Consider the following 26006-nt stretch of genomic DNA (forward strand, 5'->3'; position numbering starts at 1 on the left):
GGAGTTTGAGCTCAATGTAGGGGACTACAGTGAGATGCAGAAAGTTTCAGAGGTGGATCCCACTGCCTGGGAATATTTTAAGAGAGTGACCTGGTGGCTGTGTCAGATGAATGGAGGGTGTGGGATGGGGAGCCGGGACTGCAGACAGCCACGCTCACGGGAGCACAGGGTGGGGTGGGACTGAGCCTTCAGTCCTCCTGGGAGCAGCTCCCCAAGAGGTGCAGTCACTTAACCATGACCTGCCAATTAAGTTACCTATTGTGTCGAGTAATGAGTCATTCTCTGAGGCTTTTGTGCAAGCAAATGGAATATTTATCCAGGTCCCAGGGAACTTGGGGACACCTTGGAAAGCAGGCAATAGCTTTGAAGTCAGGTCAATGAAAGCCTTAAGCTTCTGCGTCTCCGGACCTGTTCACAAGTCAGAGCCTGTCGATTTTGAGGGCAGAATATTTTCAGCGTAAAGCTTTGAATTGGAGGCCAACCTGGAGCACACAGAGCTTTTTATTTTTCAGTCTCATTAGCAAGGGCATTGTGCGTGGTGCAATGGCAGAATAGAGGGGGAAAGTGACTGGCAGGCAGGGGAGCTAGAATGATAAAATACGTGACTGTGGGGAAGCTGGAATCCACAGGAAATGACCCCTGTGTTAGACTTTCCTGGACAAGGAGCTCCATCTTGGAGCCTGCTTCTTGGGAAACCCAACCTGCAACAAGTGGTGATAAAAATGCTGAAGCCTGGAGTCAGTTATTCTCTCTCCAGGCCCCGGTTTCTCCATCTGCAGAATGAAAATGGCATATCAGATCAGAGGTTCTCAAAGCGTGGTTCATGGAACTGTGAGGGCGCCCGAGATACTCTCAGCATGGCTTATTTTCACAGGACAAAACTGTTTTCACAAAATACCACTTTTCCTTGAAAGAACAACAGACAGAGAAGCCAGAGCACACATTTTCTCAAAAATAAACAGTCTGTCACTTCAAGGAAAATAATTCACGTAATTTGTTGCCAGTGATAACACTCAAGCACTGAAGTAGATACACGATCATTAGATATTAGTACATCGATCCATTAGTAATGTCTGCTGTGGCCCTAAGGGGACACAGTGGCACGTGTGTCATCCATAAAAGTCCCTCTAGCTCTGCTGCTCCTTGACTAAGTGGACGGCCTGAGAACGTTCTGAATGACTTCAGCCCTTTCTGGAAGAACTAGGTAACAGCAGAAGAAGAAGCAACACAGGCCTAACTCAGACCCTGGCCCAGTAGGCAAAGCTAGCCCTGGGAAAACGGATGAGAGAGTTCCATTTTTTGGCTATTTTTCCAATTTCTCTTTTCAGAAATATCTCTTCCACCCACAATCTCAGGGTCCTAGCTTGTTTTTTTTTTTTTGCCCTTACTTAAATTTCATTTTATAAAGTGAAAGTGAAAGTCGCTTAGTTGTGTCTGACTCTTTGTGACCCCCATGGACGATACAGTCCATGGAATTCTCCAGACCAGAATACTGGAGTGGGTAGCTGTTCCCTTCTCCAGGGGATCTTCCCCACCCAGGGATCAAACCCAGGTTTCCCACATTGCAGGTGGATTCTTTACCAGCTGAGCCACCAGGGAATTTTATAAAGGGATGCAACAAATTCATTTGCACTGAAGAGAGAAGGAAATAGCAATCCGCTCCAACATTCTTGCTTGGGAAACCCCATGGACAGAGGAGGCTGGCAGGCTACAGTCCATGGAGTCACAAAGAATCAGACACAACTGAGCAACTAAACAACCACAAATATAACTGCTTAGGCATCACTAGCCTTCTGGGGAGATTCAACTTTTATTGCTAGACAAAGGCTTCAGCCAGTAGATTTCAAACTTTTAAAACTTGTGGTCTTTCCACACATCAACATGAATCTGCCAGGGGTGTACAATATTATAAAGTAATTAGCCTCCAATTAAAAGAAATAAATTTAAATTAAAAAAAAAAGGATGAACAACAAAAAAACTTGTGGTCTTTCTTTTTTAAATGTGAAGTCTCACGTCTTTCATTTTGATATGGTTCGTTGGGAGACTTAGTATTGTCTATAGATTCCTATCAGTCAAGGAGATTTTGTTAAGCTTTATTTTCCTTTTTAAAAAAAATGTATTTATTTGGCTGTGCTGGGTCTTAGTTATTTTAGTTGCGGCATGTGGTTTCTCGTTCTCTGACCAGGGATTGATCCTGGGGTCCCCTGCATTGGGAGTGTGGAGTCTTAGCCACTGAACCACCAGGGAAGTCTTAAACTTTATTTTCTGAAGTTTGTGCTGTGAAAACATTTTTGCATTTTCCAAATATGAATTATAACATTAGCTTATGCTCTTTCAACCCTCCCCCCACCCTGCCTTGACCCCTGTAATCTCAAAGTAGTCTAAAAAAGTGCAAGTTTCTCTCCCCACTCCACCCTCAAGTTGTGCAGAATATGTCTTCCAAGATGGTGTCAATAAAATCTCCCATATCATGTGTTCTTTGAACACTGTGACAATGTAACATAGCTCCTCTCACTGAGAGGCGAGCTCTACGTCCCCTCGACTGAAATCTGAGGCATCCGTGACTGTGGAAGAAGTGGCATTATGTGACTTTTGCTGCTAGGTCATAAAAAGCCACACAATTTCCATGGGGTACTGTTTATTCTTGGAGCCCACCACCATGCAGTTAGGAAGCCCAGGCCACAAGGAGAAACCAAGCATGGCTCCAGCCAACAGCTCCAGCTGAGGACCCAGCTGACAGTCAGCATCAGCCAGACTAGTCATCATGAACGTGCCTTCAGAGCCCTAGTGGTCGAGGCTGTGCCCCAGACATCGTGGATCGGAGATGAGTTGTCCCCAAACTGCAGGAACAAAAGAAAAGAAGGGATTGTTGTCATGTCTCCACATTTTAAGGTGTGTTTGTACATAGCAACAGTAACTGGAACCAAAGTCAAAAGAGGGTACTGGAAGGTATAGGGAGAGATGTGTGTTGGCATAAAGTGTCACCCTTTGACTGTCTCATCCTGACCACTGTGGTCCAGTTGGGAAGAGTTGGAAAGAGACAAGCCCTGAGATTGAACTTTGGTTGATTTCCCCATTTCCCTTTTCTCGTTGTCTGTTATTAGTCATATCCATGTAAAGTCCTTTTCTATTTTTTTAAGGACTTGGGTTAAGTCAAGCTACTTATTTCCGGTTTAGCATCCTCATCCGTCAAAGGAGGAGTTGAACTAAATCTCTCAGCTCTTTTCCAGCTCTGACATGCCAGATTCCTCTCTTCATTTTATTTTCCCCACGTTTCTCCTTTTTTCCCCAAATTTAACAATGAAAATTGTAAGCTCAACAAAATCTCCACGTCTCTGCTAGTATCTAATCCACTTGGGGCAGATAAACTGCAGGAATAGCTTTTTCTGGCTCTGTGAATTTGACAAGTGTGTTTGCATACCGCCTGGCGTTTTGCCTGCATTTTCTCACTTGTGGCTGCCAGGAGTCCTACTGACAGCACAGCATTCCAAGGACAGCAGCCATTTGTCCTCTTAATTCTTTCATTTTTTTTTTCAAACCTCCATACTGAAATATTTATGAGTCTTTATTTTTCTTAGAAAGTTCAATCTAGACGTAGTATAATTTTTCTTTTCGGGGAATCTCTGATTGGAATAGATTCAGGCTGATGGGTTAGCATGTAATTTAAGAACTGTATTCAAGGTTTGCCCACTGGGAGACTGGCCAATGACACACCAACCAAGGAAAGCTCAGGTGGGTACAGATTAGCCAAAATTAGGAGAAGGAAGGATCCTGCTGTGTCTCTCTACCTGCACTGTCGCCTGATCATTTCACCCCTAGTCATGAATGGATCAGAATCACAAAATTAGAGTGTTGTTCAGTTGCTCATCGTGTCCGACTCTTTGTGATCCCACGGACTGCAGCACACCAGGCTTCCCTGTCCTTCACTATCTTCTGGACTTCACTCAAACTCATGTCCACTGAGTCGATGATACCATCCAACTATCTCATCCTCTGTCGCCCCCTTCTCCTTCTGCCCTCAATCTTTTCCAGCATCAGTGTCTTTTCCAATGAGACATTAGAATAGTCCTTCCAATTTCCAGATTTTAGGAAGAAGAGCCCTGTGGATCCTGGTCAGTTAGAGTGACCTGGAATATAAAATCACTTTTCTGTCAAGCTGTTGAACAGGTCTTTCTTCTCTGGAGAAAGACCTCAAAGGTTGGGGATTAGCAAAATACTCAGCAGCCATAAAGCCAAGTTGACTAGAAAACCACAGGGTATTTAAGATGAATTTTGTTTATGTACATTTCATACAAGCTGCCCCTGCTTTCTATTTGTTCATTTATTTGATTATTTTTGAGATATAGTTGACTTACAATATTGTATCAGTTTCAGGTGTGCTACATAATGATCTGACATTTGCATACATTGGAGATGTCCCTGTTTTCTTTTTGATAGCTAAATATTTGTGTGTTTATTAATAAACACTGGCGAAGCATATATATTTTTGATGTGGTCCTGCTTACCTGGACATTTGAATGATCTTTGTCTTTAACAGTGACCCATCATAACTTATCTACAAAACAGAAATAGAGTTACAGAAGTAGAAAATAAATTTGTGGTTGCCGGGGGTTAAGCGGCAGAGAGATAAATTGGGAGATTGGTACTGACATGTACATACTGCTATTGTTGCTGCTGCTAAGTCGCTTCAGTCGTGTCCAACTCTGTGCACCCCATAGACGGCAGCCCACCAGGCTCCCCATCCCTGGGATTCTCTAGGCAAGAACACTGGAGTGGGTTGCCATTTCCCTCTCCAATGCATGAAAGTGAAAAGTGAAAGTGAAGTTGCTCAGTCATGTCTGACTCTTAGCGACCCCATGGACTGCAGCCCACCAGGCTCCTCTGTCCATGGGATTTTCCAGGCAAGAATACTGGAGTGGGGTGCCATCGCCTTCTCTGCATATACATACTACTATATATAAAATAGCAGAGAAGGCGATGGCACCCTACTCCAATACTCTTGCCTGGAAAATCCCATGGATGGAGGAGCCTGGAAGCCTGCAGTCCATGGGGTCGCTAAGAATCAGACACGACTGAGCGACTTCACTTTCACTTTTCACTTTCATGCATTGGGGAAGGAAATGGCGACCCACTCCAGTGTTCTTGCCTGGAGAATCCCAGGACAGGGGAGCCTGGTGGGCTGCCGTCTATGGGGTGGCACAGAGTCGGCCACGACTGAAGCAACTTAGCATATAGAAAATAGATAACCGATAAGGACCAACTACATAGCGCAGGGAACTCTACTTAACACTCTGTACTGGCCTATATGGGCTTCTCAGGTGGCGCTAGTGCTGCCAGAACCTGTGTGCCAATACAAGAGACCTAAGAGAAGTGGGTTTGATCCCTGGGTCCGGATGACCCGTGGAGGAGGGCGTGGCAAGGCACTCCAGTATTCTTGCCTGGAGAATCCCGTGGACAGAGGAGCCTGGTGGGCCATGGTCCATAGGGCTGCAAAGAGTCAGACATGACCGAAGTGACTTAGCACACACGTGCAAGTGGCCTATATGGGAAAAGAACTTTAAAAAGAGAGGATATATGTGTATATACGTGTAGATTAACTTTGCTGTATACCTGAAACTAACACAGAATTGTAAGTCAACTATATCCCAATAAAAATTTTTAAAAGTGACCTATCATATATATTTTATATACGCATCTATATCTTTGATATCTAAGTACCAAAATAAATAGATAATTATAAAAATTGATATAATTTAGACATATATATTCTGGTCTGTAATATAATGTGGAAAGAAAATGTGTATTGGAAGTTTGTTGAGGCACATACTCTTGGGGACTGTCAGCATAATGCTAATTAAATTGGATTTGAACTTTTTCATTGGCTTATTGAACCCATTTTGCTTATTATCATAGCCTATTATGTTTGGTTTTATCATATTATTTTGCATTCATTCACATTCCATTTTGTCTTATGCATCCTTTTTTTCTTTGCTTTTATTTTCTCTTGTGATAGTTGATGGGATGTGGTCAATATTTAGTTTTAATAAGTGGTTGACTTTATACTTTTCAAAAACAACTTTGCTTGTACATTTCCTATAATTATTAAATGCAAGAATAATATAAGAATCTTGGACTCCTTTTGAAATGAGTCAGTGATGTGTTATAGCTCTTCCTGCTCGACTCCTTAGATGTGTCAATATCACCTGGGGTACATTGTAGAATGCAGCTGTTATTCATATTAACTTTTTTCCCCCATATATAATTTGTCTTTCAAGCATCCCTATAGACTTGGACATTCATTTAGGTACCGTATTTGTGTCAATTATTTAAATAATCTCTGGTTAATGGTGCCAATGCTTCATTTTATAACTTCAGATGAGTCCTTATTTTTGATTCCTTTGGTAGGTTTAGGGATTATAACTTTGGTTAAGGTTTTCAGGAGGAATGAATTAACAACAGAATTTTCAGTGGCATTTCCTCTCTCAGACTGTCTTTCCCTTGTCGTGATACATAAACAGCATCTGGGCTAGGCAAAGGACTCTTGGCTCACAGAATCCCCCTAACACTCGATAGACATTGTTTTACTTTTTTATATATTTGTTGGTAGGATCTGGGATCAGCTTTATTTTGGTTCTTTGTAAGTGACCTGTCATTATATTTATTTTTTTGCTTAGATTAGTGGCATTTTCCCTTCAACCTTGATACTGAAAAATGCCACTAAAACATGCTTGCTTTGTCTCTTTTCATATCTTTCCTTAAAGCAGTGGATCCTTTTGATTTACATGCTCAGATTTTTTTTCCCCTCAAAGCGCAGGAAAATTGCCTCCTACTAAATCATTGATTTTTGCTTTTCTTCCAATTATTCTGCTTTTTCCTTTAGGAACACAGCTAATCCAGAGATGAGATAGTCGATTTCTAGCCTCCATGTGCATTATCTTCTTCCTTATTATATTCAACTCTCTGTGCTTCTTCTCACCCCCCTCAATCTTATGGCATTTACCTAGTCAATCATCTCCACTCTCAATCTATTTTTTCCCCATTGTTGATGTTTGCTTTTTAGGGCCTCCAATGTGTATTTTAATTTTTTTACTGTTTTTAGCTTCCTGGCACTCTTCCTCTTTGCCAGCCTCTCTCTTTTTTTTTTTTATTTGAGCCTACATTTCTGATTTTTCATTTCATCATTCGAAACATGCTTTTTGAAGTTTCTTAATTTTTAAAAAATTTACATAAAATAGGTACATTCTAAACATTTCTTCTATTTCCTATAATCAATTGATTTCTCAGGTAAACTTTTCCTCTGTACACTTAGGGCAAAGTTTTCATGTGTGTATTATACAATCTGTTTATAAATCCAATTTTCCCCCTCTGTGTATGTATCCTTCTATTTTATATATATATATATATATATATATATATATATGAAATAGATATTTATATCTTTATCTATGTATATATCTATATCTATTCCCTGGTGGCTCAGATGGTAAAAAATCTGCCTGCAATGTGGGAGGCCAAAGTTTGATCCCTGGGTTAGGAAGATCCACTAGAGCAGGGAATGGCTACTCACTCCAGTATTCTTGCCTAGAGAATTCCATGGACAAAGGAGCCTGGCTGTATAAGGTCCATGGAATCGCAAAGACTCAGAGATGACTGAACGACTGACACACACACACACACACGCACACACACAAACATGCACATACATGTATATACACACACGTATGTATACATGTATACACAAATATATGCATATACATATGTGTATATATATCCTTGAGCAAAGAATTTTTTTTCCAGGTTATTGTTTGTAAACTGATAGGGTGTATATATTCTATCTCATCCCCTTCACAGTCTCTATGGCTTCCTTCTGCCAGAATTTCCTTTTTGGATCTCAGTCCAGAGGCAAATTAATGTGCTCAGACCACAGACACATTTCTGGTTAATGGAAAGCATTTATCTAGTGTAGCTCTTCACAACTCACAGAATTTTTTCTTGTTCCCACTCTCTGGTCCTTTAAGTGAGAGAAAGTGATTGTATTTCCAGATAAGTGAAATAGTCAATAGTTCTTCTCCTGCTACAAGTAACCTCTGAAAAAAACTACAGTTCACAAAGTCCGTTGTTCCCAATTCACATTCGTGAAATAAACTTTCACAGACACATCTCACTTTTGCCAGTGTTGTGTTTTGGGGAGTTTTCTCTGCAAGACAGCATTTCTCAAAGGGTGTTTCATGAAAATGGCTAGAAACTTTAAGGGAAGATCATAGAGGAGAAAATTCAATTAACTTAAAAAAGGGCTCAGTGGTCAAATGTGTTTGGAAATATTGGGTTCGGTTCAGTTCAGTTGCTCAGTCATGTCCCACTCTGTGACCCCATGGACTGCAACACTCCAGGCTTCCCTGTCCATCACCAACTCCCAGAGTTTACTCAAACTCATGTCCATTGAGTCAGTGATGCCATCCAACCATCTCATCCTCTATTGTCCCCTTCTGTTTCTGCCTTCAATCCTTCCCAGCATCAGGGTCTTTTCAAATGAGTCAGCTCTTTGAATCAGGTGGCCAAAGTATTGGAGTTTCAGCTTCAACATCAGTCCTTCCAATGAATATTCAGGACTGATTTCCTTTAGGATGGACTGGTTGAATCTCCTTGCAGTCCAAGGGACTCTCAAGAGTCTTTTCCAACACCACAGTTCAAAAGCCAATGCTAAATGGGCTTCTTTACTGCAGTAAATTGTTCTGAACCCCTTTGGTCCAAGTGGAGAAACCACACTTGTGAAAGCAAAAGTCATCACATGGACTCAGGGTATCTCACAGCACTCAGGATGGCCATACAATGGGCTTCCAAATCTATTTACCCTGGACTCAAAAGCTTCCAGACCTTGTCCCCATCTCTGCTCCTTCCTGGGTATCTGTTTCATTCTTTTCCCTCTTCCTGTCACAGCCTAGCCTTCTTCCCCTCTCTAATCATCATGATGGAAAACATAGTCATGAGAGGTTTTAAAGTTTTGTATCTCACTAGAAAAAAACTGACATCTCAGTTTCCTTCCAGAATTCTGAAGCATTCTGGCCTAACTTGAATCAATTATCCCTCCTGGGGCCAATCAAATGTAGCTAGTAGTTAGGGTCTGGGAAAGACACTATGATTGGCTAAGCTTAGGTCAGGTGCTTACTTTTGGACCAATCAGCTGCAGCCTAGAGTGCAGCTGATCACACTGAACAAAATGGCTGCTTCCTAAATAGCTCAATAGAAAATGGATAAGGAAGGACACTTTTCAGAAGAGCCGAGGGAACTGGAGAGACAAAGCAGGGTGGCCATTATCCAGAGAAAACGGTGACATAAGTTTCCAAAAGGGGACATATTACATGTAGCTTTTACCCAGATATTTTCAAGGAAGAGAATCTTGGTGATGGGCCTTGTGAAGAATGCCTTTTGGGGGTGATGTTGTAAAGGACGTGGAGTAAGAGGTGGGGAAGGCAGCGGGGGCTGGGCAGGGGAAAGTGGAGGCTAGCTAAGGTAGCAGATCTTCCACTAGACAGGGTCTCCCTGCCTTGGTTTCTGGCTGGCGACTTGGGCTCTGGGTTTCTGAAGGAGGGGTTCACAATAGTGTGGGTGGTTGTAGGTGGGGACTTCTGCCACCTCCTACCTGCCATTCCATAGTGCTGCTTGGTAGCAACAGTTCTACCCTGCAAGGACCTATTTGTGTTTCTAAAATTCCAGTTTCTCTTGCAGATCCCTTCCATTTGGAGAAAAGATTCCAGAACCTTCCTTCCAGAATCCATACATCTGGTTGCAACTTTTGGCTGTGAATTATGTCTTCCTCATTGGCCCACTGTATAGGAGAAACAGTTTTTAATCATCAGATTTGCGTGCAGATATATGACTGCCATTTGCTAATGATGAGATTTATTGCAATAAAGTTTATACATTCCAGTCCTTTCCAATAAGGCAAAGTAGACAGTGCAACTATCTAGCTCAGTGTGTTTTGTGTGAGTTAAGAAAGGGATTTCTGCTGAACTGTACTTGGCTGGTGTCTGTGGTCAGCTCATGGAAAATCAGGCTTTCTTCTAGTTTCAGCAAAGCCCTTAATGGTGAACTTGATCATCTGAAAGAGCTAAGGACAGCTTGCTGAGAGGAGATAACCAGGAAGCTCAAAGACTAGGGAGTTTCAAGGTTCTTTCCAGTTAAATACATTTTCCAGGTTGAAATCTCCCTGGGAGCAACAAAGAACTGAGATCTAGTTAAAGAAGTCCTTCCAGTGACCTTGGCTAATCTGCTGGCAATGTGGCTCTGGGCAGGGCTCCCAAGAATCCCCCGGGATTTGTCCAAGCATGATTTGAAAGCCATCACTGGTTATGAAAGATCTTAGGCGGGACCTGGCTCAGATTGTGCTCAGAAGATACTCAGTCAAAAGGAGCTCCCCATTTCTTGCTCTGACACTAAATTCTGTACTTAGAACTACCACAGCATTTTGTGGTTTATTCTCTGAAACTCTTATTACCTTTTACTTGTGTCACATAATAATTCAGGTATATGACTTAACTCCTTATATTTGCTTACTAATCTGTAATGTACTTGAAGGAAGGATTCATTAAATCCCCAAATATCCAGTAAGCATCCACATTTCCATGATTAAGTCTGTGTGTATTTGTGTTTGTGTGTGTATGTTTTATTTTGTTTGAATCAGGATGTAATCAAAGCCCACCCATCCCATTTGGTATTATGGTCTATAGTTTCTCCCACCGTCTTTTTGTTTTTCTTGAAATTTGGATCATCCACCCTTTATAATTTCTCACCTTGTGGTTTTTGCAGTTTGCATGGTTTAGCACAACACATTTTAACAGAATTGAATAAGGATTTTCAACAGAAATGCACATTCATTTCCCTAGAGTGTACCATCCAGACTCCCAGGCCTGTGGCATCAAGTCCTTTCACTGGTTTTTTCTCGAGCGGGCTTCGTACATCTCTGTGCTTGAGCGTCCTTTACTCTAGCTACGCCAGCCCACTTGTCTGGTATAGCACCACATCCTTCACAAAATCAGACAGTCATGATGCAAAGGACCGTCCAATCTCATCTCCATGATTCCCATCCAACTGGAGTGTCCTTCCTTTCACCGCCTCTCAGGCATATTTAGCATCTTCTTAAAGGTCAGACTCGGATCCCCCTGGAAACTCAGTATGATAGAGTGGGAAGAAAGCGTAGACTCTGAAGCTAGAAATATTAGAGTCAGACTCTTGGGTTGGCTGCTCCTCAAGATCCTCTGACCTTATACAGGTTATTGAACCTCTTTGACCTGTAGTGCTTTCATATGTATGATGGGAATGTTGCAAGGACTGAATGAAGAAAAACAGCAAAACAAAGCATGCTTCCCATTGGGTAGGCCAAAAGCATTTGAGTTACTGTTTACTTCTCTGTCACACACCCTGTGCTAGAAAAAGATCATAAAGAAAGCTCCTTTTGCATGGTTTGGACAAATCCTCTTTGAGCTTTTTTAAATATAGGAAATCCTTAAATACAAGGAATGTATGTATGTATGTATGGTTACCACATTCAAAGTCATGTCCGACTCTTTGCCACCCTTTGGACTGTAGCTGGCTGGGCTCCTCTGTCCATGGGATTTTTCAGGCAAGAATACTGAAGTTGGTTGCCATTTCCTCCTCCAGGGGATCTTCCTGATCCGGGTACTGAACCTGTGTCTCTGGTGACTCCTGAATTGCAGGTGGATTCTTTACACTGAGCCATCGGAAAAGTACCTAACATCTATTGATCAGGTCCTCTCCATCAGGTAATGTACAAAGACCTTATATCTGACAATGCACTTAACCTTCAAACAACCCTAGGAGGTATTATTATCATCATTCCCATTTTTACATATGAGGAAACTAAAGTCCTGAAAAATTAAGTAACTTGCTCAAGGTTACACAGTTGGTAAGTGATAGCATCTGGATTTGAACCCAGGTAGTCAGGTTCCAGGGGCTTCTTAACTCTGGCTATGTAACCAAATTCTCTGGGAATTTTCAATAGTATTGAAAGCCAGACCCTGTCCTACATCAATAGAATCAGAGTGTCTGGGGGGTTGGATCCAGAGAAGGCAATGGCACCCCACTCCAGTACTCTTGCCTGGAAAATCCCATGGATGGAGGAGCCTGGTAGGCTGCAGTCCATGGGGTCGATAAGAGTCAGACAAGACTGAGCGACTTCACTTTCACTTTTCACTTTCATGCATTGGAGAAGGAAATGGCAACCCACTCCAGTGATCTTGCCTGGAAAATCCCAGGGACGGGGGAGCCTGTGGCTGCCGTCTATGGGGTCACACAGAGTTGGACACGACTGAAGTGACTTAGCAGCAGTAGCAGCAGCAGGGGGTTGGATCTAGGTGTGGCTCTTAGAGGAGTCTAGTGGGCAAGTAGGATTGGAAACAACTGACTAAGCTTTGTGTTGTAGGTCTGTTGACATAATGTAACTGCAGGTGAGACCCATGTCTTTGATTATGATTAATTATATCTGTGCACTACTCTTGAGTGTCCTTGGGGGTTACCTCTCCTCTGTGGAGCTGGGTTGGGTGTCTAACCCTCACACCTAACATCCCAGGCATCTGTAAGTCAGGGAAACTCACAATCTCATCAAGTGACCTGGGAGCCAGAGGCGAGGATGGAGGGGTGGCAACCAGCCTGGCCACTTTGTTGGTGGCAGCAGGAAGACTCATCAAAAGCCTCAGTAGGGCTTGTCACAGCCCAGGTGAGATTCATACCTGTGTCAGTGTCGTTTACCTGCTGCTCGGGCCAGTGGAGGTGAAAGATGTGGAGGCTTTGAAGCATCAGAGGAATGCATCATCAGCTGTCAGCTGCCGAACACAGTCACGATCAGATTCACAGTGACCCTTAGGTTGTTGTCAGTCACTGCGGTCCCTCGCCCATCTGGGAGATTGACAGCCCTGTCTTGTCAGCTTGTCACATCGAATGTCAGCTTCTCCAGATTTGCTTCTGCGTGGACAAGAGAAGCTGTCACTGAAACCTTGTCGACTCAATGAGCCGGCGGCGCCTCACCAGTCATGCGGTGTGAATAAAGAGGACAGGGCAATTAGGTGCTCTTCAGCATTCATAGGAGAAGGTTGACAAATTAAAGCTTGTCAGTTTTCTAAAAGCCAGTCGACGATCGCACAGTTTGGGATGAGGACACACAAAGGTGGAATCTGAAGCATTCATTGTGGATCCTGTTTTCTGGGCTCTCCTCCTTTCAGTTCATCAGATGTGTCTTAGCCTAGCCGGACCACTGGCAGAGGCACCAGGGCTCCTGCAGCCTCACACAGCTTCTGCCAGGTGTCAGCTGCACCGGTGGAAAGAGAAAAGATGTTGAATTAGGATGCCAGGGTTTGTCTTAATGAGGCCTCCTCCAGCTTATTTCATTGCATGAAAATGAAATGGAATGAAAAGGAATATATCAGAGTCCGTTACACTGAGTGGAATTAAGTTTTGTTTGTGAAACTTTTTTTTCAGATAAGTAAATGTGTAAATATTTGGGTGTCCTGGGTCAGGAGATAAAGTGTATTTTTTACGGGGAGTAACGGCCAAGAAAATTTGAAAACCACCATCTGAAGGAATCCAGGGGTAAAGGAAAGAGTCCTACCTATTTTTGTTCAGATGGGCAGATAGAAATAGACACACAGTCATGTGCCAGGCACTGTTCTAAGCACTTTAGAGGTGTTAAATCATTTAATTTTTACAGCAAACTGATGAAGTAGATACCATATTACTAAACCCATAGGACAACTGAGTTTCAAGGTTCTTGAAATATTTCTTGAGGAAATAGAGGCATGGTAGATTAAGAACTGTGGGAGGGGGACTTCCCTGGTGATTCAGTTTTCAAGAATCCACCTTACAATGCAGGAGGTGCTGGTTCGATCCCTGGTTGGGGAACTAAGATCCCACATGCTGCTTAGCGACCAAGCCCACATGCTCCAAGCCCGTGTGCTGCAACTAGAGAGTCCATGCGACACAACAAAGATCCCACATGATGCAAAGAAGATCCCCTGTGCCAACTAAGACCTGTCACAGCCAAAAAAAATGCGGGGGGTAGAATCATAGCTTCCCAAAGATGTCCATGTCTTGATATCCCAAACCTGGAGAAGTTACCTTCCATGACAAAACAGCTCCAGATGTGGTTACGTTAGGGCTCTTAAAATAGGGAAATAATTTTGGATTATATAGGTGAGTGCAGTGTAATTCTGAGATTCCTTGGAAGATGGAAGATGGAGGCAGGAGGTCAGAGTCAGAGAGGGTTCTGAAGCTCCTGCAGTACTGCCTTTGAAAAAGGGGGAAGGGGCCATGAGCCAAGGAATGTAGCAATCTCCCTTTGGTCTCTGCTTCTCTCCATTTTGACCTTTTGCACTCCACCTCTCTTCCAAGCCCATAACCTTCTTTGAGTCCTGGCTTAAAGCCCACTTCTTCCCACAGGGCTTCTTTGATTAATTTCACTTCAGTAGTAGTATGAAGTGGGTGTGTCAGTTTGGATTTCCATTAGCCTGAGAGCATGTCTGCTTGACTATACTCTGAACAACACAGTGTATTCTTATTTTTAAAATCTTTGTGATACCTTTCAAAATGAAGTGGATGTACATCTGCTGAAATAAATCAACATTCTTGTCTTCATTAACTTAAGCAAGTCCATGCGTCTCTGTTTGAACATACACACAACCCCTCTGATGAAGATTTTGTGTGTATATGAGCTAAGAAACACAGAGCAATGATCAGCTTTCTTTTTCCTCTTCTTCCTTGTCATGGTGAGATCAGGTAAATTTCAACAGGTATTCTGTCTAATACACAGGAACCAAAAGTTGCAAGACTAGAATGAAAAGGAACAATTTTTTAAGATATGAAGACACAAGTTTTTGTGAATTGAAAATACATATAAATTGTTTATTTTTGTTATGTATTCCGGGTAACTAAGACTTTGTAAAAAAGTATCATCAGTTCCATCAATATGTGTTTTGTGAAAATTAATTATTATGTGGCTTCATAGTTATATGATTCCACCCTTGGGATATTTCATAAATTCCTGAGAATAGAGTCATGGCTGTCTATCTTGTGATTTGGGTATCTATTTGGCAACCCTGTGTTTCATTCAATTATGATCATTGCACCAAACCAAACTCTGATCTAGCAGCAAGGTTTCAGCTTTCCCTGTCCTGTTCTCTAAAATGATACAAGACCAGGAGTCAGAGGGATTGGGATCCTCTCCCAAAGACTTTAGCAAAATAACAAGACCTCTCTGGACCTCCATTTCTTCATCTGCAGAAATCAAGGTATTGCATTCTATGGCCTTTAAGGTCCATTCCATTCTAAAATTCCATGTTCCCGTAATTCTGATCCCAGTGCTGATCCAGTCATGCATGTAAACTGCTGAATATTTAAATAATTGCTCACAGGTTGAACATTTCATGACTGTCAAGAGCCTGGAATTGCATGGAGGGGCAGCACTTTCTTCTCTAGTTGCATGCTGAACGTCATTATACTTGAAATGACTTAATCAAGGAGATGGGTGTCCTCCTTTGCCAGAGCACGTCCTTGCAGTGTTCATGGTTGTATGTAAGGGAAGCTTACCTATCTTACCCAAATAAATCCAGACACTACTTGCCCATGACCTGATGTTAGTCGTGTGGTCTACCTGGTCTGAACCAATCAGATTTATGCTCTGTCTCACTTGAGGCACAGCTGTGTCTCACTTACAGATTATAAAGAAGCAACCACAGGGGTTATTTGGGACAAACTGTGATCTATAACCAATCCCACATACCACCTACACACACACACACACTCAAATATATATATATATATTTCATCTTTTTTTTTAAAGAGCCGTGGGAAATGTAGACTTTGCTGTCAGACACAGTTTAGTTCCAGTTTTGGTTTCTACATATTCATTTGTGTGACTTTGGACAAGTCCTTTAACCTTGCTCTGCCTTGGTAACTTTATGTGTACAATGGAGGTGGTGAAAGATGATGCTTGTTAAGCTGTTGTAGGGACACCAGGAGAGAATGTGAGAGGCTTGGTGTTCTCATCGAGTGGGCGCTCGGTACAAACTAGCTCTTACTGTGTCTGGATAAACTATGAAATGCTGTACATCTCTCCCCTTTCTGAGAAGCCTCTGTGCGTTTTCATTCAATTTTCTCCAGCTATAAAATTTCAGACTGAAGGCTGGTGGGTGATTCTTCTCCCTGGACATCATTCAGCTCTCTTGATGTGCCAGCTGGTCAGGAATTTGGGAGGTCCAGGCTCCAGCAAGGGATGTGTGGCCCGTGGTGACTTCTACGTTTGTTTTTCTGACCTTAATGCTAGAATAAAATGATCTGTGTTTGCAGCTCAATTCCAGAAAAACCTCTTGGAGGCTCTGATGGACTGACCAGGGTTCCAGGGACCCTGCTTCTCTCTCTTCAGCTTGAATAGTCATGACTCCTCATTTACAAGCTGGAAAGGAACATAAAGACAGGCTTCTACCTCAATATACAGACAAGTGTTTCTCACACATCAGAATGGCCTGGAGGGCTTGTTTAAACACTGATTGCCAGGCCCCAGCCCCAGAGTTTCAGATTCAGTTGTTCTGGGTGGGACTCAAGAATCTGCATTTTTTTACATGTTCCCAGGTATTACTGACATTCAGAAAACTAACATCATGGCATCTGGTCCCATCACTTCATGGCAGATAGTTGGGGGAAAAATGGAAACAGGGGCAGATTTTATTTTCTTGGGCTCCAAAATCACTGCAGACAGTGACTTCAGCCAGGAAATTAAAAAAACACTTGCTCCTTGGAAGAAAAGCTACGACAAACCTGCTGCTGCTGCTGCTGCTAAGTCGCTTCAGTCGTGTCCGACTCTGTGCGACCCCATAGATGGCAGCCCACCACGCTCCTCCATCCCTGGGATTCTCCAGGCAAGAACACTGGAGTGGGTTGCCATTTCCTTCTCCATGACAAGCCTATACAGTGTATTAAAAAGCAGAGATATCACTTTGTTGACAAAGTCTGTATAGCTATGGTTTTTCCAGTTGTCATGTATGGATGTGAGAGAGAGACCATAAAGAAAGCTGAGCGCCCAAGACTTGATGCTTTCGAACTGTGGTGTTGGAGAAGACTCTTGAGAGTCCCTTGGACTGTGAGGAGATCCAACCAGTCAGTCCTAAAGGAGATCAGTCCTGAATACTCATTCGAAGGACTGATGCTGAAGCTCCAATTCTTTGGCCACCTGATGTGAAGAGCTGACTCATTGGAAAACACCGTGATACTGGGTAAGATTGAAGGCAGGAGGAGAAGGGGACGACAGAGGATAAGATGGTTGGAGGGCATCACTGACTCATTGGACATGAGTTTGAGCAAACTCCAGGAGATACTGAAGGACAGGAAAGCCTGGAGTGCTGCAGTCCATGGGGTCACAAAGAATCAGACACGACTTATTGACTGAACAACAACAAGGTGATGCCGAGGTTGCTGTTCTGGGGAGCACTCTTTAGGGAACTCTGATCAAGACTGCGACAGTTTCACAGACAGATCCTTACTTTTGCAAGTGTATCCTCCCTGTGGACCAAGGCCTTGCTCATATGAATTAGTGGCCTCCAAGTGGGAGGAATCTATACCCTGCAATCTATGCCTGCTGACGAGCTGCATGCGAGAGGAAACAAGTCTAGACACTGGTGGCCTCTGTTCCTATGTCATTATTACAATGGGGGAGGTGACACAATGGATGGAAAGATGCCAACAGACAGAAGACATGCTGTTTCTTCAATGGCAAAGATGATGAGAACTTATAGAGATGCTTACCTAAAACTGGACACAACAGAGAGAGCTCCCAGATGGGGTCTGGAGCTTCCCAGCCCTGCAATCCCTCATCCCTGCCTCTCCTGCCCCCACCCACGAAGACGTGCTGCTGCTGCTGCCATCTGCGTGGCCTGAAGATTTTATGAGACACAAGAAGCCTGCCTTTGCCAGACAGACTCAGGTTTCTTCTCTGTTTTGGCACAGCTTCTCCATGTGCACATTTTGGTGACTCTGGCCAAATGCCTGCCTGCTCAGCTGGTGCAAAAAAAGATACGAAGCAATGCCAGCACATCCCTGTGAGATGGGTGAATTGAAGGTCAGCTTCTCAAACAGGACATGCATCCGTGGGTCCTCTCTCCTGGTCTGAAGTGGCTCCGGGCCCCTCCTGCGTCAGTGTTCATGTGGGTGGAAGCTTTCCCCTGAAAAATCTGCTCTTAGATGATCAGACCTTCCATGGGGAAGAGCTAGAAGAAGGTGGGGGAGGGGGCCGGATGTGGCCCCTCAGTTAATGCATCCTTCTGCATAGATTATAAGTTAGGGCAGGAATTTTATTTTCTGTATGGGCAGAGATAGATACAGGATAAACGGAAGAGGAAAGCAAGGGAGAGAGAGAAAGATCCCCGTTGTTCTGAATATCCGTCCCTGAAACCAACTGCCTCAAGAAGCTGCTGACTCTGCACCCCTGGGAGGAACACCTGTTTCCAGTGGCAGCAGCCATCTGGTCCCAGGAGGACTGACCCACCTCTGTCCTGCGGGCTTTCTTCTTTTGGAGGCCAGTTTGCGTTGTCGTTAGTCAGACCCTGCAGGCACTGTTTATTTCACATAATTCCTTTAACTCTTCCTTAGTTTCTCCACCCAGAGGCTGTGGCCTCTGCCTCCATCACCTGGACCAGTGCAAAAGCATCAGATGCTGTGTTCCCATCTCAACTCAAAGGGTTATTTAAGCCTCATGCCTAGACTTTGGGAAGATGCTTACCAGCTTGGAAGGCAGTGAAGGGCAGTGTCAGAGTTGACCTTGGGTTTTGCAGTGAGTTCTTAGATGCAATGGTATTAGGACAATTTTTTAAGGAAAAAAAACTGCTGCATTGAATTTCATTGAAATTGAAGACTTTTGGTCTTTCAAAAATACCGTTAAAAGAATGAAGAGATACGTCACAGACTGGAGAAAATATATCTGATAGTGAACCTGTGTCCAGAATAGACATTTGATCAAAGAAGAGGTGTGGATGGCAAATAAGCACATGAAGAGATGCTCGACATTATTTGTTGTTAAGGAAATTCAAATTAAAACCTCGGTGAGATGCCCTGCATACCTATTCAAGTGGCTAAAGTAATAAAAGTTTGACCACACCAAGTACTGATGAGAAACTGATTGTCATGCCCAGCTGGTGGGGATGGACATGATGCAGACCCTTCGGAAAATAGTTTGGTAGTTTCTTCAAAAGTTAGACATGCACCCACTATTAAAAAATAATTAGTGACTGAGGGGGAAAAAAACCCCCACACACATTCATTGGGAAGGGGAAGTTCCTGAAGAGAGGAGAGATTTAGCAGATAAATGGAAGTTTATTTTCTCCTGATTCTGGAGGCTGGAAATATGAGATGGAGGTGTCCTTGGGGTTGGCTTCTTCTGAGGTCTCTCTCCTTGGCTTGTAGATAGACGCCTTCTCCTTGAGTCCTCACGTGGTCTGGCCTCTACGTGAGTCTGTGTCCTAATCTCCTCTTCTTATAAAGACACCAGTCATATTGGATTACGATCCACTCCAGTGACCTCATTTTAACTTAATTACTTTAAAGTTTCTTTAAAGATTCTACTGCCAAATACAGTCTCATCTGAGGTACTATGGTCTTTCCTGGTAGCTCAGCTGGTAAAGAATCTGCCTGCAATGCAGGAGACCCTGGTTCAATTCCTGGTTTGGGAAAATCCCCTGGAGAAGGCGTAGGCTACCCACTCCAGTATTCTTGGACTTCCCTGCTGGCTCAGCTGGTAAAGAACCTGCCTGCAATGCAGGAGACCTGGGTTCAATCCCTGGGTTGGGAAGACCCCCTGGAGAAGGGAACAGCTACCCACTCCAGTGTTCTGGCCTGGAGAATTCCATGGACTGCATGGGGTTGCAAAGAGTTTCTTCTGAGGTCTCTCTCCTTGGCTTGTAGATGGCCATCTTCTCCTTGTGTCCACACGTGGTCTGGCCTGTATGTTTGTTTCTGTCCTAATCTCCTCTTCTTATAAAGACACCAGTCATATTGGATTAGGATCCATTCCAGGGACCTTATTTTAACTTAATTACCACTTTAAAGATTCCATTGCCAAATACAGTCTCCTCTAAGGTACTAGGGGTTGAACTTCAACATATGAATTTGGGGGGGTGGGGACACGATTCAGCCCATAACTTGGTGTAGATGATAAAGCAACAGCATCTTGCATGGCAAGAAAACGAACCTTAAAACCAAGCAGATAGGGAGCCCGCTTCTTTGCTCCTTCTTAGTTGTGGAGTATCTGCTGAGTCATTTATGTTACTCATGGACTCTCCAGTTCCCTCGTCTGAGAGCGGCAGGTACTGTCGAGCGCCTGCTAGGCAGCTGCCTTATGGGAAAATAGGACAGGAGAGCCCTGTAATTAACGAGGAGTGCCAACCCTGGGAACATCCACCATCAGACTTCTGCTTAGCGAGAAGCGCACCCGTGATGACTGGTTCCATTTGCTGGTGAATTCTGCGCCTTGCTTCCCGGAGCATCCTATGTAATGTGGCAACACGTGCATCTGCAGTGTTGCCGTGAGGATAAAGGACAGAAAGGAAAAATGCTTGGCACATAATAGATGCCTGGTCAAAGACAGTGTTTCCTATCATCACTGAGATAGTCAGCCTTTGGACCTTTCGGGAAAGCATCCCTGGTTTTCGAGAGCCCTGCTAATCCCTAAAACGGAACATTTCAATGCTGCTTCCAAATGTCCTTGTGACAGGCAAGATGGTTATTTTTCTTCCCTAACTAGTAGCAGGTGTTTGGCTGTGTCCATTAAAAGCCATTCCTTGCTCCCCTGACAAACGAGTTTTTTATTTAGTGGTCGAGGATCAATAATGTGGTATCTCGCGTGTACTATTAAAATGGAAAATGTCTGCTGGGCTGACAATCGTATTATCGATATGTACTGAGCAATAAATTATGTGAAACAAAATGGAGCAACCAGCCTTACAAAAGCCTTATCTGGGGCCCGGCTGGCTTTGTTACAGTTGCGGCTGTGGCTTCCAAGGGCTGCATTTGGAAAAGCACTCGATGCTGCCCGGGGAGCTTTCCATCTGAAGTGCTTGCTGGCTGTCTCGTCTCTTTGACACGAGTCAAGACCTGCTTGGAATAAGCTCTTTTCCTCCCCTTCTCAATTCAGCCCCAAATGAGTATTTTCTCATCCGTCTGCAGCATCTGTCCCAACCATGGACCCTTTGGCGAGGCTCTCCCCTTATCTCGTGTCCTGTGCCTGGTAAGATGGTGTTTGGTCTCCCAGCCCTGTTCATATTAGGCATCCTGGACTCTATTCTTTGTTCTTGCCTTCACTTCTCACCCCCACTTCGACCTGGTGCTCATCTAACTCCTAACCTACAGGTTTCGTCTGCTATTTCTGCCCCCTGATGATTGATACCATTTTCCCAGGTTCTCACTTGGATCAGTTTGTGTTCATTTCTGGTCTGTCGATGGCTGAGCTCTTTGAGTTATCAGCCTGTGCCCATCCATGTCAGTCTTCCCCAGAGTGGGAATCGAGACATCTCAGCCGTCAGACATCTCAACCAACTCCCTTTCCGGGATTTCTTTTCAATCATTATTATTCACCATTATGGGCTTCCCAGGTGGCGCACTGGGTAAAGGATCTGCCTGCAATGCAAGAGATGCAGGCAGACGTGGGTTCGATCCCTGGGTCAGGAAGATCCCCTGGAAGAGGGCATGGCAACCCACTCCAGTATTCTTGCCTAAGAAATTCCATGGACAGAGGAGCCTGGAGGGCTACAGTCCATGGATTTGCAAAGAGTCGGACATGACTGAGCAACCGAACATGCATGCAGGCATTTATCATTTTTATCCATAGATCCTAGCCCTTGGATGCCATCAGTCCTGGGTGTTGAGTATCACGTGTGCTGAGACCTCAATTTCTCGGAAGGAAATGAAGAGGAAGAAGCTTGGGGATCAGGCAGGTTAGAGACTGGGAAACTGTCTTGCATGTGGAGCTTCAGAGGAAGTGGGCAGAAGTCTGAGGCACAATGCCTATAAGACTTGGTTGATACAATGTGGGGAGAAGTTGACAGCTGAAGTAGAATGTTACAACCCAGCTTCCTTAATGGGGACTCAGGATGAAAACCCTCTCAGTAGGAGGTACTGGACATAACACAGGAATCCCAGGCATCCCTTTAAGCTCAGATGTGCTCCTCCAGCCAACCACTTCCAGTCCACCTTGGCACTCAGAATGAAGTCTATTGCTGCATTTGGAATGAGTCCTAGAGGAATGAGTCTCCATCAGGAAAGTCAGTATATTGAGAACTGTGGCCAGGTTAAAGAGAACATCTGAGAGAGGAGAACTACTTGAAAGTGTATGTTAAATATTACAATATAATTTTATGATTGGAAACAAAATGCTGGTGACATACTTAATAGAGACTGTAGACAGTAAAGTCCTTCCAAAACATCTTGGATGGGGATACAGGAAGAGCAAGATTCTTGAGGAAGAGACAGCCACTCTCTCCAGGAGTTGTAAGAGTGTCTTAGAGGGAAGATCACAGGTGTGAATTCTGTGATTACTCAGAAAGGGCTGGACTTACCCTGTGAGTGCTAGTGGACTCCCTCCATAGCCAATATTTTATGATTCCTTTGAATCTACTTTTTTAAAATTTTATTTTGTTTTTAAACTTTACAATATTGTATTGGTTTTGCCAAACATCGAAATGAATCCGCCACAGGTATACACGTGTTCCCCATCCTGAACCCTCCTCCCTCTTCCCTCCCTATACCATCCCTCTGGGTCATCCCAGTGCACCAGCCCCAAGCATCCAGTATCGTGCATCGAACCTGGACTGGTGACTAGTTCCATATATTATATTATACGTATTTCAATGCCATTCTCCCAAACCATCCCACCCTCTCCCTCTCCCACAGAGTCCAAAAGACTGTTCTATACATCAGTGTCTCTTTTGCTGTCTCGTATACAGGGTTATTGTTACCATCTTTCTAAATTCCATATATATGTGTTAGTATACTGTTTTGGTGTTTTTCTTTCTGGCTTACTTCACTCTGCATAATAGGCTCCAGTTTCATCCACCTCATTAGAACTGATTCAAATGTATTCTTTTTAATGGCTGAGTAATACTCCATTGTGTATATGTACCACAGCTTTCTTATCCATTCATCTGCTGATGGGCATCTAGGTTGCTTCCATGTCCTGGCTATTATGAACAGTGCTGTGATGAACATTGGGGTACACGTGTCTCTTTCAATTCTGGTTTCCTCAGTGTGTATGCCCAGCAGTAGGATTGCTGGATCATAAGGCAGTTCTATTTCCAGTTTTTTAAGGAATCTCCACACTGTTCTCCATAGTGGCTGTACTAGTTTGCATTCCCACCAACAGTGTAAGAGGGTTCCCTTTTCTCCACACCCTCTCCAGCATTTATTGCTTGTAGACTTTTGGATTGCAGCCATTCTGACTGGCGTGAAATTTGAATCTAAACCTCTGAATTGGCAAAGGGGAAATGGAGGCCCAGAATAAAGCTCACATTCCCAGCTTCCCTTTGTAGGTGGGTTGACCATGTGACTAGGCTCTGGCCAGTGGGGTGTAAGCAGAGGTGCTGCATGGCAAAGTCCAGGAACCTGCTTTAAGAGAAGCTGGTGTTAGCTCTTGCCTCCTTCTTTCCTTCATCTTGCTGTTTGGCACAATGCCAGGCAATCTTGGACTTTTAGGTTAAGAACCAAGTCCTAAGGATGGCTGAGTGTTGAACTAGGTGGATCCAGGGCCTTGGGGACTTTGTGTAGCCTAGCTGAGCCTATAAATAGTTTTACACCTTGGACAGATATACATGAGTAATCACAACTACTATCATTTTAAAGCCACTGTCATTTGGGGGTTTTCTGTGACTCAGAGGCGAGCCTAATTCTATCTAATAAAGGATTAAAATTGATTTGAGAAGCTTTAGCCTAACAATGTGCCATTGGACTTTTCACCTGGTCTAACATTGTTGCTGATTCTTCTCAATGATAGCTCTGAGGAAAGAAGGAGTTTATATCAGATTTTCGGGCCTGAAGTTGGAATTCTTGCTAATTTGGTAGGTAGTCTCTGAAGATGACCATCATCAATTCTTTCCCTCCCTGTAAGTAAGTGGTGATTCTGACATCAAGAGCTGGAGTCTAGGAACTTCTCTGGGGGTCCAGTGGTTAGGATTCCACACTTGCACTGCAGGGGGCACAGGTTCAATCCCTGGTTGGGGAACTAAGATTTCACATGTCATGTGGTCAAAAAAAAGAAGAGCTGGAGCCTGATTTTCCTCCTCTTGAATCTGGGCTGACCTCAGTGACTCATTTGATCAATAGAATGTATTGAAGTGATGTTCTGTGGTTTTGAACACTAGGTCATCAAGTGCCTTGTGGCTTCTACCTGGGTCTTTTGGAACACTCATCCTTGGGATGTTCTTTTCTCTCAGAACTCAGCTGCCAGGCTGTGCTAAGGCCCAAGTAAATGACCAGACCACATGTACGTACCTTGATTAATAGCCCCAACTAAACTCCTAAGCGACAGCCGTGCCAGTGAATGAGCCGCCTTAGACACTGGACTTTGGTGAGCTTTCAGATGACTGCACTCTCAGCTGCCATCCACACGAGACACCTGATTGATCCTGGTGCGTGTCCCTGTAGAACCATGAGCAACAATGATAAGTTGCTATCTGAAGTTACTAGGTTTTCTGATGTTTTAATGGCATGGCAATAGATGACCATAGCAACCAATACGATCACAGAAGATAAGTTTAGATTACAAATCATCTCTGTTAAGTAGGTAAAAAAAAAAAAAAAGAGGAAATTTAAGACGTAAAGGTTATGTCTTGAATACTGGTTCACTTGCTGCAGTGGCCAACAGTAAAATCCTGATTGACTGGAGTAGCTGACATCACGCATGACATCAGTGGGATGTGGCTGCTGGTGGACTTAGTTCTGAAATGCTTGGATGCTGGATGTGATGGACTTTGTTCTGAAATGCTTGCCCCCATCTCTCTTTGCACCAGGGTCCTTCTTCTTAGCTTTAAAATTAGGCTGCCTCGACGAAACACCTTTTTCAGGTCTCCTCTCCTGGTTTGCTGGGCCCCCATTTTGTGGTATAACTCAACCTGGAGAGACAGGATATGTACTCTATTTTTTCCCAGCCAAAAATTAATGAGTAACTAATGTCTGTTGAACTGCTTGTCTCAGAAAGCTAACCCCCAGATATGCACTTCTTGGGTAATACACCCCTATAGACAGAAACTTTTGCACCAGGCCATTGATGTGCAGAGAATCTTAGTCAAATAGATAGGGAGGCTCTGCTAACCCAATCCACATTCTTGAGGGTACAGCAACCAGAAGAATCTGCAAGATTCTGAAAGAAATCCAATGCCAATAGGAATCATTCCAGTAAGGTGTCACCAGTATTCTCTGAGATTCATTACCCATAGCAGCCTTACTTATTTCTCTCCCTGCTTCTGCCCCTTCCTACCTCTACCACCTTCAATAACAAGGGATTCTGCTTCAAAATTGGGCTTAATGTCTCCTATTCATTCCCTAAGCGTTGAAAGCGATAATTGGGAAGTAATTGCATTACTGCACAGTTTGTAGTTAACCTTCTATTTTGGCTCTTAACATGCATATCTTTGCTCCAGGAGTACATTAAGGGTAATTATAGGCAATTCCCTGCCAGAACCAGAAAAGGGGTTTGCAATGAGCACAAGAACCCATCACAAAGGGAGAGTTAATATACCTACGCTTGAAGCATATCCAAGAAGGTAGATGAATTAAGGTCAGCTTGACAAAAACTTTGGCCAGGCAGACCTGGGAAAATGAGTGTCAGATAAAAGTCCTTTCTTAGGCATTACTTGGAGACAGAAATGGCAGCCCACTCCAGTATTCTTGCCTGGAGAATCCTATGGAAAATCCTATGGACAGAGGAGCCTGGTGGGCTGCAGTCCATGGGGTCACAAAGAGTCAGA

This window comes from Bos mutus, chromosome 25 (assembly GCF_027580195.1).
Source record: "Bos mutus isolate GX-2022 chromosome 25, NWIPB_WYAK_1.1, whole genome shotgun sequence".
Classification (NCBI taxonomy): Eukaryota; Metazoa; Chordata; class Mammalia; order Artiodactyla; family Bovidae; genus Bos; species Bos mutus.